This window comes from Mirounga angustirostris, unplaced genomic scaffold (genome assembly GCF_029215605.1).
Source record: "Mirounga angustirostris isolate CCGP_5_RB_7025 unplaced genomic scaffold, mMirAng1.0.hap1 SCAF_3, whole genome shotgun sequence".
NCBI lineage: Eukaryota > Metazoa > Chordata > Mammalia > Carnivora > Phocidae > Mirounga > Mirounga angustirostris.
In genome coordinates this window covers 121,981,526-121,998,126 of record NW_026991711.1, presented here as the reverse complement: position 1 = coordinate 121,998,126, position 16,601 = coordinate 121,981,526, and the positions used below count along the sequence as shown (strand labels likewise).

General features: G+C 41.2%; 1 protein-coding gene across 3 annotated transcripts in view; it reads right to left on the bottom strand.

Annotated features, from left to right (window-relative positions):
* GPD2 (glycerol-3-phosphate dehydrogenase 2) overlaps positions 1 to 10,922 on the bottom strand; it is a 140,769-nt gene extending 129,847 nt beyond the window's left edge. Inside the window, exon 1 of one of the 3 annotated variants that reach the window (XM_054506209.2) lies at positions 10,761 to 10,922. The gene's annotated coding sequence lies outside the window, so the exon portion shown is untranslated. Of the gene's footprint in view, positions 1 to 10,034; positions 10,054 to 10,109; positions 10,460 to 10,760 lie in introns of those variants that run through there. The other 2 variants (XM_045868836.3, XM_054506210.2) reach the window with 2 other exon arrangements.
* Between the last annotated feature and the right edge of the window lie 5,679 nt (positions 10,923 to 16,601).

Here is a 16,601-nt window from a genome sequence, read left to right as displayed (position 1 = left end):
TGGGGAAATATAGCTTGAAAGAAGAGAAAATGAGTGTGTAGCTAGAGGGTAGTACAGGGTAAGGGAATTGTTTTGGTTTTCGGTCTTGTGTGTTTCTGTGATGGGAGAATCTTGAGCATTCTTGTAAATATTTAAAATACAGATGAACATGGAGAAATTCCATAGAGAAATGTAGCTAAAGGGATGGGGGATCTGAATATTGTTGAAAGCACCAACTTTGAATAACTCTACCTCTAACTTGGTAGTTAATGATGGAGACCAATATATTACCCATTGTCATGATATCTCTGATCTCTGTTTTCTCAGTATAATAGGATGCAAAGCACTGTGACGAGAACAGCTAGCTTCACCAAAAACCCACAATCTCTTCAGCTCCCAGCTACACTACATTTTCCAATCTCCCTTTGTTGTGCACCTGATTTCTAGCCAGTGGTATGTCTGAGGAAGTGATACATTCATTGCAAGACTAAGTGTTTAGAAAGTGGATATAGTTCTCTTTCTCCTTCCACTAACTGGATAAAGTTGAAAACAAAGCCCTAAGAAACAGCAGAGTCAATGAAAGGTTCCAGGGTGTCTAACTTATCAAGGGGAGGAAAGTCATTCACCAATCAAGACTATGAGATGATCAAGAAATAAACATCTGTCATGTATGTGCTTTAATGTACTCTCAGATCCTTCCAACAGTTTAGTTTGCCCTAACCACTAACAATCATCTGATAAAGAAATGCACATGTCTCTGGAGGCAAGGGAAACAAAAGCAAAAATGAACTGTCGGGACCTCATCAAGATAAAAAGCTTCTGCACAGCAAAGGAAACAATCAACAAAACTAAAAGACAACCTTCGGGATGAGAGAAGATAGATGCAAATGACATATCTGATAAAGGGTTAGTATCCAAGATCTATAAAGAACTTATCAAACTCAATACCAAATAAACAAACAATCCAGTTAAGAAATAGGCAGAAGACATGAATAGACACTTTTCCAAAGACATCCAGATGGCCAACAGACACATGAAAAGATGCACAACCTCACTCAACAGGGAAATACAAATCTAAACCACGATGAGATACCACCTCACACCTGTCAGAATGGCTAAAATTAACTCAGGAAACGACAGATGTTGGCAAGGATTCAGAGAAAGAGGCACCCTCTTACACTGTTGGTGGGAATGCAAGCTGGTGCAGCCACTCTGGAAAACAGTATGGAGGTTCCTCAAGAAGTTAAAAATAGAACCACCCTACGACCCAGCAATTGCACTACTAGGTATGTATCCAAAGAATACAAAAATGCTGATTTGAAGGGGCACAAGTACCCCCAATGTTTACAGCAGCACTATCAACAATAGCCAAACTATGGGAAGAGCCCAGATGTCCATAGACTGATGAATGGATAAAGAAAACGTGGTATATAGGGGTGCCTGGATGGCTCAGTCAGTTGGGCAGCTACCTTCGGCTCCGGTTATGATCCCAGGGTCCTGGGGTGGAGCACTGTGTCGGGCTCTCTGCTCAGGGGGGAGCCTGCTTCTCCCTCTCCCTCTGCCTGCCTCTCTGTCTACTTGCGCTCTCTCTATCTCTCTGTCAAATAAATAAATAAAATCTTTAAAAAAAAAAGAAAACATGGTGTATATATATATACAAGGGACTATTACTCAACAATCAAAAAGAATGAAATCTTGCCATGTGCAATGACATGGATGGAGCTAGAAGGTATTATGCTAAGTGAAATAAGTCAGTCAGAGAAAGACAAAACTATATGATTTCACTCATGTGGAATTTAAGAAACAAAACAGATGAACATAGGGGAAGGGAAGGGAAAATAAAATATGATAAAAACAGAGAGGGAAGCAAACTACAGGACTTAACTATAGAGAACAAACTGCGGGTTGCTGGAGGTTGGGAGGATGGGCTAAATGGGTGGTGGGCATCAAGGAGGGCACTGTTGGTATGAGAACTGGGTGTTATAGGTAAGTGATGAATCACTAAATTCTACTCCTGAAGCCAATACTACACTGTATGTTAACTAACTTGAATTTAAATATAAATAAATAAATAAATAAATAAATAAATAAACAAACAAAATTTAAACCTCATCAGCTCAGCTCGAATTATAAAATGCATTTTATCTTATCTTATCCTACTCAGGCAGAAATACACATAAGAAAATAATTTGAAATACTGAAACACAATGGGACTTGGTTTTTAATCTGGAAATCTTTGATGCTTAGTAACATCTGGCAACTATAACCAAATAAATGGACTAATATGAGGCCAAATAACATTTCATATTTTCTATGTGTTTAAATCAAGGTTTATTCTTGAACATTATATTAATTTTTAATAAAGTATTGAAATGCCATGGCACTTTGGCACCAAAAAAATGCACGTGTCAGGTAAAAGGCTCAAAGATAATGCTGAAGGTTGGTAAAACTCTGGTGGAAAATGGGAAAAGGTGCAGTCTAAAAACAGGTAAAAGAACAGCCTCATGGCTGATACTGGAGAACATAAATTTGTATGGACCTCCAATTTGCATGATTGTGTTCATTTTCCCAATAGCATTCACAAACGCAGGTGCAGGAGTGGGAAAAGCAGATTAGCACCAAGTTGCAGGTTGTTTCCTCATCCATTAACACTAAAGATTTTAACAATGTCATGAGTTCCTAGGAGTGAGATAAAAAGGAATACTATTTTAGGCAGGCATACTGTGCTATGCATTTGATGTCTGAACTTCAGCATCACTGGTGAAAACTGCTGAAACCACACACTAAAACATTAGGAAGTGGAAGTGTTAAAAGGCAAAGTTCAATGAGTCTAGCAGTGGAATCCAAAGCAGCAAAAAGCAGGAAATACATTACAGAAATATGGGAAGGATTATCCCTTGATTCTATTATTTCTTAACACAGTGTTCAAGGGAGTTTCAGTCATACCCGGAAATAACTATGTAGCTTTGAGTAAGTCACTTCAGTTCTCTGGAATTGTGGTTCCCCGCTGATATAACAGTTCACTGCTGCTATATGAAATAAGGTAAGTCAAGTGCTTAGCACAGTGCCTAGGAAATGGTGATTGCTCAGTAAATGATACTTGTTGTTACTGTTTATTATTCATAATAAAAAGACAGAGTTGGGTTAGATCTCTAACCCCTTTCCTATTTTACAATTCTATGAATCCGTATTTTTTTTAGATAAATATCCCAGCTACTTAATGGTGTGCTAAGATGAGGGAAAGGGGTTAATACCAGCAAACATGATGAGAGAAGGAAGTAAAATAGACTTGTTACAGATCCTAGGAGCATAAGCCAGGGGGCAGATGCAGAGAATGTAGCATCCTCTGCATATGAACGCTATATCTGGAGAGACTGGGAGTAAGGAGATCCCAAACTTGGGGAAGAAAAGTTAGATCAAGGGTCCAGCAGTGAACAGAATCCACTGACCAAAACCGGCCTCACCTTAGGCAAGACAAGAGTACTAAAATACGTCACGCTTTTAGGGGCTTAAAATTCATGCAGTCTACCTCCTTTTACAGAGGAAGAAACTGAAACGTGCAGATACTGACCAAAGCCACACTTAAGTGGCTTAGACAGTGACTTCAGGGACCCTCAGGGAAACAGTGCTCCCCAAAGGTTCCTTCTCCTAGCTTACAGAAATGATAGTCAAGGTTTCGTCCCTTCAGAATCCAGAGACTTCTCTTAAGGTGACAAGTTAATTTTATCAATCATCTTTTTATGAGTTACTTTTCCAGATTATTTTCTAAGAGACTGGATTAGGTGGGCAGGTGGGAGAGAAGGGAGAAATCGGTGAAAAGAAGAGAGCCCTCAGTGCATCCTTAAATAACCTCCTCCTTTTCAGATTCCTCCACTCATTTTCTTCAGGGATTGCTTTCATAGCTTTGCTTCACCCGCAGTGATTTCCTTTCCTCCTCCTAAATACGGTGGTTTTGGCTATCAAAAGTGCCAAATGTGTAAAGAAAGAGGGGAAGCCTGGAAAACAGAAAGTTTAAAGTATCTAGTTCAACTGATTAGCTGGAATGCACCTGCCTCTGTTATCTGCTCTCTAATCATACCCAACCCATTTCTATAACATGCTTCCTGAGTAACTAAAGGATAAGGGAATTACATAAGGCAATCATTTATTCAAAAACTATTTACCTAGGTGTTCCCCACATGCAAGGCATTTGGGCGGGGCATGGGGAATCTATAAAATTGTGTAAGATCCAGCCCTTGCCTGGCATGATCTGCAGAAAAGGAAATGATACATGTTTTCAAATAATTAGCTTACACAAGAGAAAATGAGAGACTTGAGAGTGGCATAAAAAGAGCAATTGAAGGATTTAGGAAATGTACAAAACACTTCTGACTGGAGCAGTGAGGAAAGCACCATGAAACTGGTAGCCAATGGTCAGGACATTCAAGGATTGATAGGATTTCAAAAAGGTGAAGTAGAAGGAAGAACATGTATATAAAGGCAGCAGTTGGAATAAGACAGATTTAGAGAATTCCAAGTAGTCCAGTGTGGCTGGATCACAGGGAAGATAAGGACACAACCTTGACCTATGCTCTAGTCAAAGCATGACTAGAGAGGTTTGTGAATTCAAAGACAAATATCTGGCATTTGATCCAATAGGTCAGAGCAACCCACGGAAGAGTGGGGCAGAAAGTGGTATGATCAAAGCAGTTTTGACATGGCCACAATGAAACAAACATCCTCTCTTTATCCAGTTTTAAATAAAAGGAAAACAGCTTTTGAAAACCTAATACCCTAAGCTATATTATTTTCATCACTTTTCAAGTACATTTATAAGTTTATTGTATCTTATTGAAAAAATAATGGTATAAAATTGTAACTAAAATATTCCTAAAATGTGTACTCTGAACATAAACTTTCGTTCCTCTTGCATAGAACCATCTGGTCTTCATGGCCACTGCTGGATACAAGGGAAGTAATAAAGCTTTCTAAGCATGAGTCACTAAGTCATACTGGGAGGCCATCTCATTTCATAGTAGCAAATTCTAGAAAACTCATTTTCAGAAAACTACCTCTCTGTTATGGTTTGTGGGGTTTGCTTTCCTCTCTATATTATAAAACCTTTTTATAGTAGGATGTAAGTGGGTAATCAAATATGAGCTTCCACAGAGGACACATCACTATTTAAAGAATATGAGGCCTGAAAAATCTAAATTACAGTCATTGTTTAAAAAGCACCCTAATAGATCTCGCTATTTTTTTTAATTTTTAAATTTTTTTAAGATTTATTTATTTTAGAGAGAGAAAGAGTGTGTGTGTGTGAGAGAGAGAGTGCGCATGAGTGGGGGGAGGGGCAGAGGGAGAGAGAGAGAAGCAGACTCCCCACTGAGCACAGAGCCCGACATGGGGCTCTATCCCAAGAGCCCGAGATTATGACCTGAGCCACAACCAAGAGTAGGACACTTAACTTACTGAGCCACCAAGGTGTCCCAGATCTCACTATTAAAAAATAAACTAAATCAGTAACAATCTCATTTTGTCAGAAAAATTAAAAAAAAAAAAAAAATCCCAAATAATGTTTTAAAATTTTGTCAAAATGTATGCCACGATAAATTTTTAGTTAGGAGGGAAATATTTTCTATTAATTAGTTTCTTCCCACTAATTTTAGTGAACTAACAAAACCACAGCTTGACCTCATTAAAATCAGAAACCCTGTCTTATCGGCTGCATAAATCAGAAATCTGATTTTGAAAGAACCAACATAAAAATTTCAACTGAAAAATGGGAAAGAAGAGCATAGATACGATTTAGGAAGAAATATTTAACACAAAGAGCCAGTAAGAATCTCCAACAAAAGATGAAAATCCTGGAAAACAAGAAAAAACAAACAAACAAAAACAATGGTCACATTCATGTCAGGATACAAAATCAGAGTTCAGACAAACTCTGACCACAGTCGGTTCCTAAACATCCTCAGGTATGCAAACCATGGGCTCCTGTGCTTCCTTTTCCTCAAAAGTTCCTGAGATCAATCCTTGGTCAGATAATACAGGAAGAGGTCTACTCTGAAGTTGCTGGAGATGTCTTGGCTTACAGCCACCTTAGCCCTTGTCTTTATCATTGAAGTTGAATCTGATCATCTCTCCCTCCTCCATTTCTTTCCCCCATCACATCAACAAGGAAATATACAACACACCCTTCATTAGCAGCGACTTCCTCTAGGACACAATTGCTATGGTTTCTTCTTATCTCAGAGGTGATGAGTCCTGATGGAATTATCTAAGTATTTGGATGAGCATCCAGAAACACATTAATAATCTTCTCAGTTTAGTTCCATTCAGTCCTTCCCTATCTCCCAAAATAACAGTCCTGAAATTAGCCAGGCGTGGGGGTCCCACACCTAATAACTAGTAATTTTCCCCAGAAATATCAGATGAAAAATATATCCCATTACACACAACTGGATAAAGTACACGCAGGCCATGTGATACATTTTTGTATCACATGTGTTAAAAGTGGCAAAAATGAAGAGTTACAATTTCTAACGCCACTCCTGAGCTTTAAAACTTCAGAGATATAGTGAAAAGTAATACTTAGGTGCACATAAAGAATTTTACTGTAGGCTTTTCATACTTTTCCACAGAAAGTTCATTTTTGAAAGCATAGGATTGTGCTGGCTTTTTAATGCACTGAAATACAAAATCGCAAACATTCTTGATACAATCATGACCTCTCTTCGCTGTAATCTTCAGGAAACTATAGGTCTCTCTGTTGCTGAAATGGCATTCTCTTCACCACAAAACTGTCTCAACTATTTGAGCCAATATTAACATCTCCCCAGCATAACTACATAGTTAATGTCAACATTCTACCAATGGGTATATGATTATGCAAGATCTTATGCTGGTCCCTAATTGTTTTACCTTGTTAAACAAACTCTAACTCTCTCAAAAGCAAGATAACCATACTTTCTCTTTTTCTAGCACTTGCTACCATGTAATGCTACACAAGCCTAAAGAAAACTTCATTCAAGAAGCCAACTGTTAAATTAACAGTTGACTTCTGAACAATGCAGGGATTAAGGGTGCTGACCCCCTGCACAGTTGAAAATCCACATATAACTTTTGACTCCCCAAAACCTTAACTACTAATATCCTACTGTTGACCAAAAGCTTTACTGATAACATAAAGAGTTGATTGACACATATTTTGTATGTTATATGTATTATATACTATATTATAATAAAGTAAGCTAGAGAAAAGAAAACATTAAGAAAATCATAAGGAAGAGAAAATACATTTAAAGTACTGTACTGTATTTATTGAAAAAACTCCATGTATAAGTGGACCCACACAGTTCAAACCCATGTTGTTCAAGATTGAATGTGTTTTCTTTCTTTCTTCCTTTCTTTCTTAAAAAAAAAAAAAAAGATTTATTTATTTATTTTAGAGAGAGAGAGAGAGCACAAGCAGGAAGGGCAGACTCCAGGCCGAGTGCAGAACCCAACGCGGGGCTCAACTCACAACTCTGAGATCATGACCCTGAGATCATGACCTGAGCCGAAACCAAGAGTCAGACACATAACCAACTGCGCCATGCAGGCACCCCAAAATGTGTTTTATATCTAATGCTCTTTCTGAAGTGTTGTTTCTGTGCTTAGGACAACCTACTGAGTCCTGGTGTTGACAAGCAGAATGACCCAAGTTTTGAAAAACCTAAGCAGAAACAGCATCACATTAAAAAATAAATAAATAAAGAGGAGAGGGGCCCCTGGGTGGCACAGTTGGTTGAGCGTCTGACTCTTGGTTTCGGATCCGGTTGTGATCTCATGGTAATGAGATCCAGCCCCATGATGAGCCCTACACTCAGCATGGAGTCTGCTTGGGATTCTCTCTCCCTCTGCCCCTCCCGCTTGTGTGCTCGTGCTCTCTCTGCCTCTCTCCGTCAAATAAATAAATCTTAAAAAAAAAGAGAGAGAAATTAGGTACTCATCTGGAAAATGGTTTCCTTCTGTAATAAGAGCTTGCCACCAACCACCTTCTCCCTCAATCACACACACACAAAGTAAAGGGGACAATGCCTGGATAATTCATGCACAACCTGCAGGAGCTAAATTATCTATTCTTTGCCCAAATCTTTCCCTTTTGAATCTAAAAAGAAAAATACATAAGAAAGAAGGAAGCTAATACTTTGAAGTCTACCACCTAACAGGTACATCACTAGCAATTTTACATGTGCTGTGTCATATACGATTATCCATATTTTGCCAATGAGACAGTTGAGGCTCAGTGAGTTTGAATAGGTTACCTAAGGCCAAGGTCTTGTTTTCTTCCCCCAGCTACACTCAGCTAGAGTTTGTCCCATAGTTCAGTCACTCATTGAGAAAATATTTATTGAGCACTACTACAAGCTAGTCACCACTCTAAGCATTAGAAATAGAAAGGCGTGTGAAGCAGACCAACTCTTTTCACAGAATTCACATTCTAGTGATGAAAGACAGAAAACAACCCAATAGAATAATTTCAGAGTTATAATAGTTTGCCAATATGATTTACTTACAGTGATAGTCAAATCTTTTTAAATAGCTTTAATGAGATTAGTTACAAGAACTAAAGGAGGAAGGAGTAAAACCCATGAGAACTGGTAACTGTAACCCTCTTGTCAATTACTGAGCCCTCAGTACATCTTTTAATAAATCAGAGGAGAAGGGGTGCCTGGGTGGCTCAGTGGCTTAAGCGTCTGACTCTTGATTTTGGCTCAGATCATGATCTCAGGGTTGTGAGACAGCCCTGTGTCTGGCTCTGTACTGGGCATGGAGTCTGCTTAAGATTCTCTTTCCCTCTCTCTCTCCCCCTCCCCTGCTCTCCCCCTCCCTCTCTTTAAAAAAGAAAATCAGAGTGGGGGGCAAAGTAGAGCTTTAATGCTGCTCAGATTTTCTTTACAAAGTGACTGTGTGAGAAATCAGAATGGACAGCTCCACCTATGTTGTTTGTCAAACCTAAAATTCCATCCTTTATCCGTTTTTTACTAAGGTAATGCTGCTTCATTTGAAAAGCTGATTTTTAAAAATCAAGGGAGCATTGTAACTTGACATATGTCCTTATGAGGAACTCAAAGGGGTTTCAATATCCACATCATAAAGTTCCCTAGGCTGCACATGGTATCCATTGGGCAATGGCACCCAGCTCTCACTGGACAGCTTGCAAGAACCGTAGAACTCAGAGGCCACAGTAGTAGGGAGTAAGTCAGGAAGTGCCTGGCCCCAGTGTGGCGGTAGTCATTATCCTGCACAGTCTAAAAATAAACTTCACATCTCTTAAACTTGAAACATATGCAAAATTCTAACGGTTTTGTTTAAAGCAACAAGCGGTGTAGCTTATCCTTCCTTCCCTCACCTATTTATACAAGACTATTTATAAGTCCACTAAATTAACTGTTGGCTATTTCTTTGCTGCCTCTCTCGTGATATGTACAACGTGATGTGTAATGTGGGTTGGCCCAAGTCACTAAGACTGAGAATTTGTGTGTGTAAATTACTTGCAGACTCTCAAGGAAGGCTGTTAGGGAGTGAATGCTCCTATGCATAATGTGGAAGGCAGTCTAGAGACCAAGTGGTAACAGCGACACTTCATTCACGGGGCTATACCTTTCTGTCAAAGCACTCCGCAAATCTATTTTTGCTCAGAGGAGCTACTACGTGGAGAGAGGAGGCTGCTTTACGTTCATCGGTGTACACTTTCCATTTCCTCCTAGAACTGTCACACTCCAGCGCCTTAGGTTCTCAAGAGAGAGCCTCAGCCCCGTTCTAGAATCTCTCCCTCCCTTGCTTCTTCAGAAGAGAGCAACAGGCCTTCTCATCAGAGCAGCGACATCCACAAGCCAAAAGTTTGCAGGAAACTTTCAATTAGATACCAACCCTCGCCCAAAATGCTTTACACCCCACCGCCCTCCAAAATGTAAATAGCGCAACCCTGCATGAGAACGAGTCCACCCTCTGTTATTGGGGAGAAATTCTCAGTCTTCTCCAAGAATCCCGCCACCACCCACCCAACACCGGAGCCCTGGAGGACTCACCCGGGTCAGAAAGGGGCCGCTCTCCCCATGACCCTGGGGGCGGGGAAAGGGGGGGGTCTTCCGGGAAGCACACACCTGAGATTGATCCTCTCGCGCGAGGGGAGCGTAGGAGCACACAGGTCCTCCGGCCGGGGCGGAGTCTCTGCCTACCCCCGAACCAGACACTCGGCCCTGGTCGTCGCGGCGAGGCGCGCGAGGCTGTCACTCCCGAGCAGCCCGAGCCAGTGCAACCCGACGCGCCCCGCGCCGCCGCACGCCCGCCTCTCCGGCGACGTCCTCCTCCCTCCTGCTCCTCCTTCCTCCCCAGGGGCCGGCCCGGGCGGCGCGGCCGCCGCATCCAGCCCGCATTCCTCCGGCCCAGCGGGGAAACGCGGAAGTGGAGGCGGGAGGCGGGAGGCGGGCCGGGGTAGGGGGTGAAGCGTCGCGAACCGGCGGGTGGCGAGCGACCGAGGCCTCCGCCGCCCAGTGAACGTGACCAGACGGGGACACGCGGCCGCGGGTCCCGCCGGGTGGGGCGGCGGCGCGCCGTTGCGATGGCCCCCGCCCCAGGCTGCGGTTTCCGGCCCCGCGCCTCTCCTTGTCGGCCGCGCGGCAGACCAGAAAGCCTGGGCTAGGCTAGGCCCCGGGAAAGTGGGGGAAGTGTCCGATTGCCTCTGCCCTCCCCGCGCGGGCCGCCCTCGCCACCTGTCCCGGAGAGAGGAGACACTGGCCCGCCGGCGCGCTTACCTGATTTCTCGCCGCCCGCGCCCGCATCTGGCTTCCCCTCCTCAGCAGAAAGGCCCCCCTGGGCCTAAAACGCTCCTAGGAAACGGGTGGACCCCTGGCACCCGGCAGTCAGAGCCCGAAGCCCTCGCGCCGGCTCTCTCCCGCGCGCTCTTGGAGGCGCGCTCGGCCTCCTGACCTGCCGGCTGAATGTCAGCGCGGGAACCCGCAGGGAAGGCCAAGCCCAAGCGCCAGAAGGTGGGATGCCGAGCATTGGCTCCCCAGGCCCAGCCTCAGACAGGTGTTGGGAGAGCAGCAGGCTTCCCAGATGCACCCACCTAAAGCCGACCCTGCCCACTGAGCATGCCCAGCTCACTTGGAACTACAAGTGGCTAGACAAGCGCAAATGGACCCAGGGAGGGCGCAGATGGGGTTCAAATGGACCCCATTTCTATAAGACCTTTCCTCCCACAACGTCTGGGAGTTTTGCAAGTAAGGTTTCTACCTTGGTGTTGAGAAGTACCCCGGGGAGGGTTGGAAAGGCCTTCCAAAGGAAGGCAGTCAAATTTGTTTGAACCCAAATCGCAACGGTGGGGTTTTTTTCAGCCAATTACTTATTAAATCAATTTCTTTAAATGCGGCAAAACTATCGTAATTGACATAAAGGAATGTGTAGATTCATTGGGTCCCAAACTCATAGTGACTTCAGGAAACCAGTCTATCCAGGTTCTCAACCTTGGGTTCGTATTAGAATGCAAAGGAGGGTATAAAAATGATCAATCCCAGGTTCCCACTCCCATGCCAAGTGAACCACTCTGTAGATTGAACCTGGAGATCCTTACATTTTAAAACTGACTCTCAAAGGGTAGGCAAGGGAGCCAGCAGCATCACCTAAGAACTTAGAAATACAAATTCTCGGCTTCACTCCCAACTATGTGATTCCTAAACTCTGGAGCTGGTGCCTAGCTATCTGATTTAACAAGCCCTTCCAGGGATTCTCTTGCACACTAAAGCTAGTGAACAACTGTTTAAAAGTTCCCCCAGCTGATTCTAACGAGAACCCCTGTAACAAACCAATGCTTTCACATTTTTTTCAAATCCCAAACATTTATTTAGAAGAGCAACATGTTACACAGAAAAGGAACAATCTGGTTGAATTGAGGTGCTAGTCCTGTATTTCCTTCCCACTAATTCTCCCAGAACAGATCAGTTCTTGGAAAATGGACCACCTATTTACTTTTGTACTGGGGTGCCTGGCACAGTGCCTATAACATAATAGATGTTTGGTAAGTGTTTATTGATTTGAAATGAACATTTAGGTGAACGATTTGTTCCAGACCCTACTATGTCTACTGTTTATCTTCCCCACAGATCCTGGTCAACTTGCTAGCTAACAAGCCAGTAGGGATTCAGTTCTTAATAACCTATGACCATCCATAATGGTCTAAACCCAAGTCAGACCCTAATGGAATAGAACATGAGAGAAAGTATAGAATTTTGAGGAGTTGAGAAAAGTCAGAAGCATCTGACATGATTTCATTTGCCAAAACTGGGGCCCAAAGCAACCAAAGGAAAGCAGAAGGACACTAGACATCTGGTGGAATTCAGGAAAGGCACTGAAGGAAGAAGTATGTAGGGGAAGGCCTAGGGGAAGAGAGATAAGAAACTTAACCATGATAAACCTACAGTTTACTCTGGATCTTCTTTTTCTAAGGAACCCACCTCTGTCTCCACTTCCCCAACCTCGATACATACATCTCATCTTAACTGCAGCCTGGAAAAATAATTTAAAAATAGAAAATTTTTATAAAAGTTACTTCCAATTACTGCATAAAACATGGTAATTTGTAATTATTCAGAATAACTTAGGCATCCACTTGTTCAAGACAAAAGTAGTAAAAAAAATTGCTAATTTTTAAACATAAACACTAGATAATTTCAAAATCCAGGGGTTTATGACACTCTTCTTTAAGACCCACAGAAACTTTACAAAACCAAAAATTATTCCCTATTTATTCCATCAATATTTTCTAGAAGGAATACAATATTAAAATAAAGTGTTCCTTTTAGCCTTACACATAATGCTTTAAAACTTAGGATACTATTTATGAGTACCTAAAGTAGCTCCCTGATTATTTCTTCCCCTTTGTCTTGCTTACTGTGACATGAATTCCACTGAAAGTTTGGTTGCTGCTTAGGTTATCTAACAAGAGTGTAACTTCCCATATGCTTAAGCAATTTTTTTTTCCCCAAACAATTTCTTTTTACTATTAAGATAATTTGAGGGGAAGAGGGGGATAATCATTAATTTAGGAATTAATCTTCAGATTAAATATTACATTAGATCCACAAACAATATATATGAAAAAAAATATCTTGCCTACACACATACGCTTGCTACAGCTTCTTTTTGCTCATGGAATTAAACAAAAACAAATAGGTTGAGGGCTAAAAAGGGAAAAAACTGAGTGAGGGTGTAGGAGGGGAAGCACTTACCAGAAGCAATTTAAAAACATGAAGGAATTACTTCAGCAGAAAGCAATCTGCTAAAGACCAGTAGTACCTCAGGAAAGTTAGAGTCTTAAGTGTTTCTTCTTGTCATCATAAGTGACTCAGCATTTGGAATGGAATTATGTTTACCGTCTTTCAGATTGAGGGTGTCAAATAACTTTGCTGCCACCTAACTCTTTTTCTTGTGTGCCTAAGAAAACTTCAGGACTGCCATGTGTTTTCAGTCTCAGATGGCTACCGGATTGAAAGGGGCCATAAATGTTATTAACTCCCACACTTCTGTTTTACAATGAAACCAAGGCCCCACGGTATTAGGTAACTTACTTAAGGTTACAGGAATAGCTAAACATACAGCCAAAATTAAAATGAGAAACTACTTGGTATAGACAACGGCGTATGGTTCAAGTGCACCCTCTTCCAAGGTCTTTAACCTAAGTTCTCTAGTCTCTGCGAACTTGTTTCCTTACCAGTGAGGACGTTAATGGTCAACAGTCACACAGTGTTTACTCTGTGCCAGGGCCTCTGCTTAACAAGGTCCTCGTAATCTTTAATCCTCAGAATAACTCTGAGTTTTTGGCTTCCTGATTTTATTTTGTTTTACTTTTACAAAAAATGGGGAAAATGAGGCACAAAATTATTAAGTAACATGCCCAACATAACACAGCTAGCAAATGGCCACACTGGGATTGAATGGGATAATATATATAAAAGGCCTGACATGTAAGTGGTCAACAAAAGTATCACCAATTTCATTTCCCTTCCCTAAGGGTATAAATCAAAGGCATTCTGATTCTTGGTCCAAAATTGGGCCAAGACACCTTTATTCTGAGCTCTGACTGCTGTGTATGCTCACATATTTCTTCAGTTATATTATTTTAGTATAGATCTTCCTCAGCTTATGATGGGGTAATGTCTCAATAAACTCATCATAGGTGGAAAATACCGTAAGTTGAAAATGTATTTAATATACCGAACCTACAAAACATAGCTTACCTAATCTACCTTAAAGGTGCTCAGAACACTTACATTAGCCTACAGTTGGGCAGAATCACCCAACACAAAGCTTATTTTATAATAAAATGTTGAAAAATCTCATGTAATGTATCGAATACTGTACTGAAAGTGAAATACAGAATGGTTGAATGGGTCCAGAACAGTGGTTAAGTACATTGGTCGTTCACCCTGGAGATTGCCTGGCTGAATGGGAGCTGTAGCTTGCTGCCACTGTCCACCATCAGGAAGGAGGACTGTACCACATACCACTAGTCCAAGAAAAAATCCGAATTCAAAATTCAAAGTATGGTTTCTAGTGAATGTTTACCGCTTTTGCACGATGGTAAAGTCAAAAAATCATTAAGTCAAGCCATCGTAAATTGGGGACTATCTGTCCTTTACATAATTTTGGAGGTACTGTATGTACGTATAATCCTATCTGTAGTTACAACAGTTACAAACATTAAGAAGATAACCAAACGTTAAACAAAGACTATTCAAGTTTATCACTTACAAAGAAAAAAAAAAAAAGATACAGAGTTCCTAAAAGATTAACAGTGCTGTCCACAAAAACCTTACAACAAATCCTTAAACAGGACCAGACCAGTGATGTTAGGGCTTTGCAATTAGAGCAGCTCATTTAGTAGATCTCTGCCTCTCTGCCTACTTGTTATTTGAATTTTTAAAAGCAGAATTAGAGACATCTAAAAATAGCCGACAGAAAATCTTCCCATGTCAGTGATTCTCAAAGAGTTAGGATCAAGAGTGAGGTGAATATATGATCCTTGAAAAGATGAAATAAAAATACTAAATATACTTTTAAATGGGTACTTTAAGTTTTATTTCTGCTTTATAAGAATCTGGGAAAGTATTTTTAAAATAAAATTTTAAAGCATCAATATAAAGTGGCACCAGGAAACTTACTTAGATTTAAAGGCCTTGAGGGTAAAGGAAAGGTGAACTCCTTCCTTAGGCAGGCATCCACTGTGTTCCTAGGATGGAGCAGCCCCCAAAACAAGCTTTTTCAAATGTTGATGATGTAAATTGAATAATGTTGACTCTGGAATACAGCCTCCTATTTAATAGCAGCAGGAAGGTGGGGTAAGCAGAAATGTCCCAAGAAACTCATGCAGAGACCATGAATAAGTATTAGGTTCTGATGTGGGAGCTGAACCAAAATGGAATATTGGGTTCTCCGGAGTAAATCTGGTGATGATTCAGTGAGAGGTGGCTGAGCCAAGAGTAAGCAGCCTGAGAAACCAGAGATTTGTTCAGTTCCACATCTGAATACCTGTTACGGAACCTGGAAATGGCTTGAAGCTCAACAGTAAATGATTCAAATAAACTCAACCACTGGTTGTAATGTTATAATGCGAATTTTTTAAATGAATAAATCAAAACAGCAAAAATAGAACAACAATAACAGTGGTCCGGGCTTATGTCTGTGCATGATTAGCTTTAAAATGAGAATGTTGTCTTAATTAAGCAGGCTGAAACATGTGGGCGTTGACCTAATGTCTGCCTAGCCAAGAGGAAGGGACTTTACACACAAGGTTTCCAGCCAGAGAGTAACAGGTGCTGTTCCCTCAGCAAATACCTTGGCCTCAAAAGTGAATCTCCATTCCTCCTCTATCAGCAAAAGCATCACGCAAAGCTGAAAAGTGAATGATAGGAAAGTAGAGAATCTTTGTTCTGTTATCATTGGGTTACACGCTAAAGTTTATTTTTTGAAATAGCTCTTCCAGGGGGCATAAAACAAGAAAGAGTGTTTCAACATAACTTCCATCAAGGGGAAATTTGACCATTTAATGGAAAGTCTATTATTTCAAAATTCTCTAGACCACACTATAAATAGATGATTCCCTTCCTTTTCTGACGAACTTTTAACCCTGGTCAGGTTTCTAAGAACTGAGACAAACCTGAAATGTGATAAGAAGCTAGAAACTGGTGTGAGGACACGTAAAATTTTTTTTTTCTAGTAAATTTAGAGTATGTGTGTTCTCAAAATATCTTTCAATAGTCAAATGTGAAGGAAGACGATTTTCCCTGAGTATGTGTTCTTCACGGTCTACCTGGTTCTCTTGTGGCTTTGAAACAACAAAAGTCCTGTTCTCACAAGGATGGTCTTTCTCCAGTGAGTCTCAAGGTGCTGCAGGGTGAAACTCTAGCTTCTCCCTCATTATGCTCACCCTAGACACAATTTGTGTGTTTGCTCTTCAGCCAGATGAAAAGCAATTAGTTCCCAGGCTTATGGAGCTAAAGCAAAGACATGAAAGCTACCCTGTGGTAGGCTGCATGGGGGCCTCCCCTGAACCTGAGAATGGTACAGGGTGGGGGATGGGGAGCTTGCAGATTTAATTA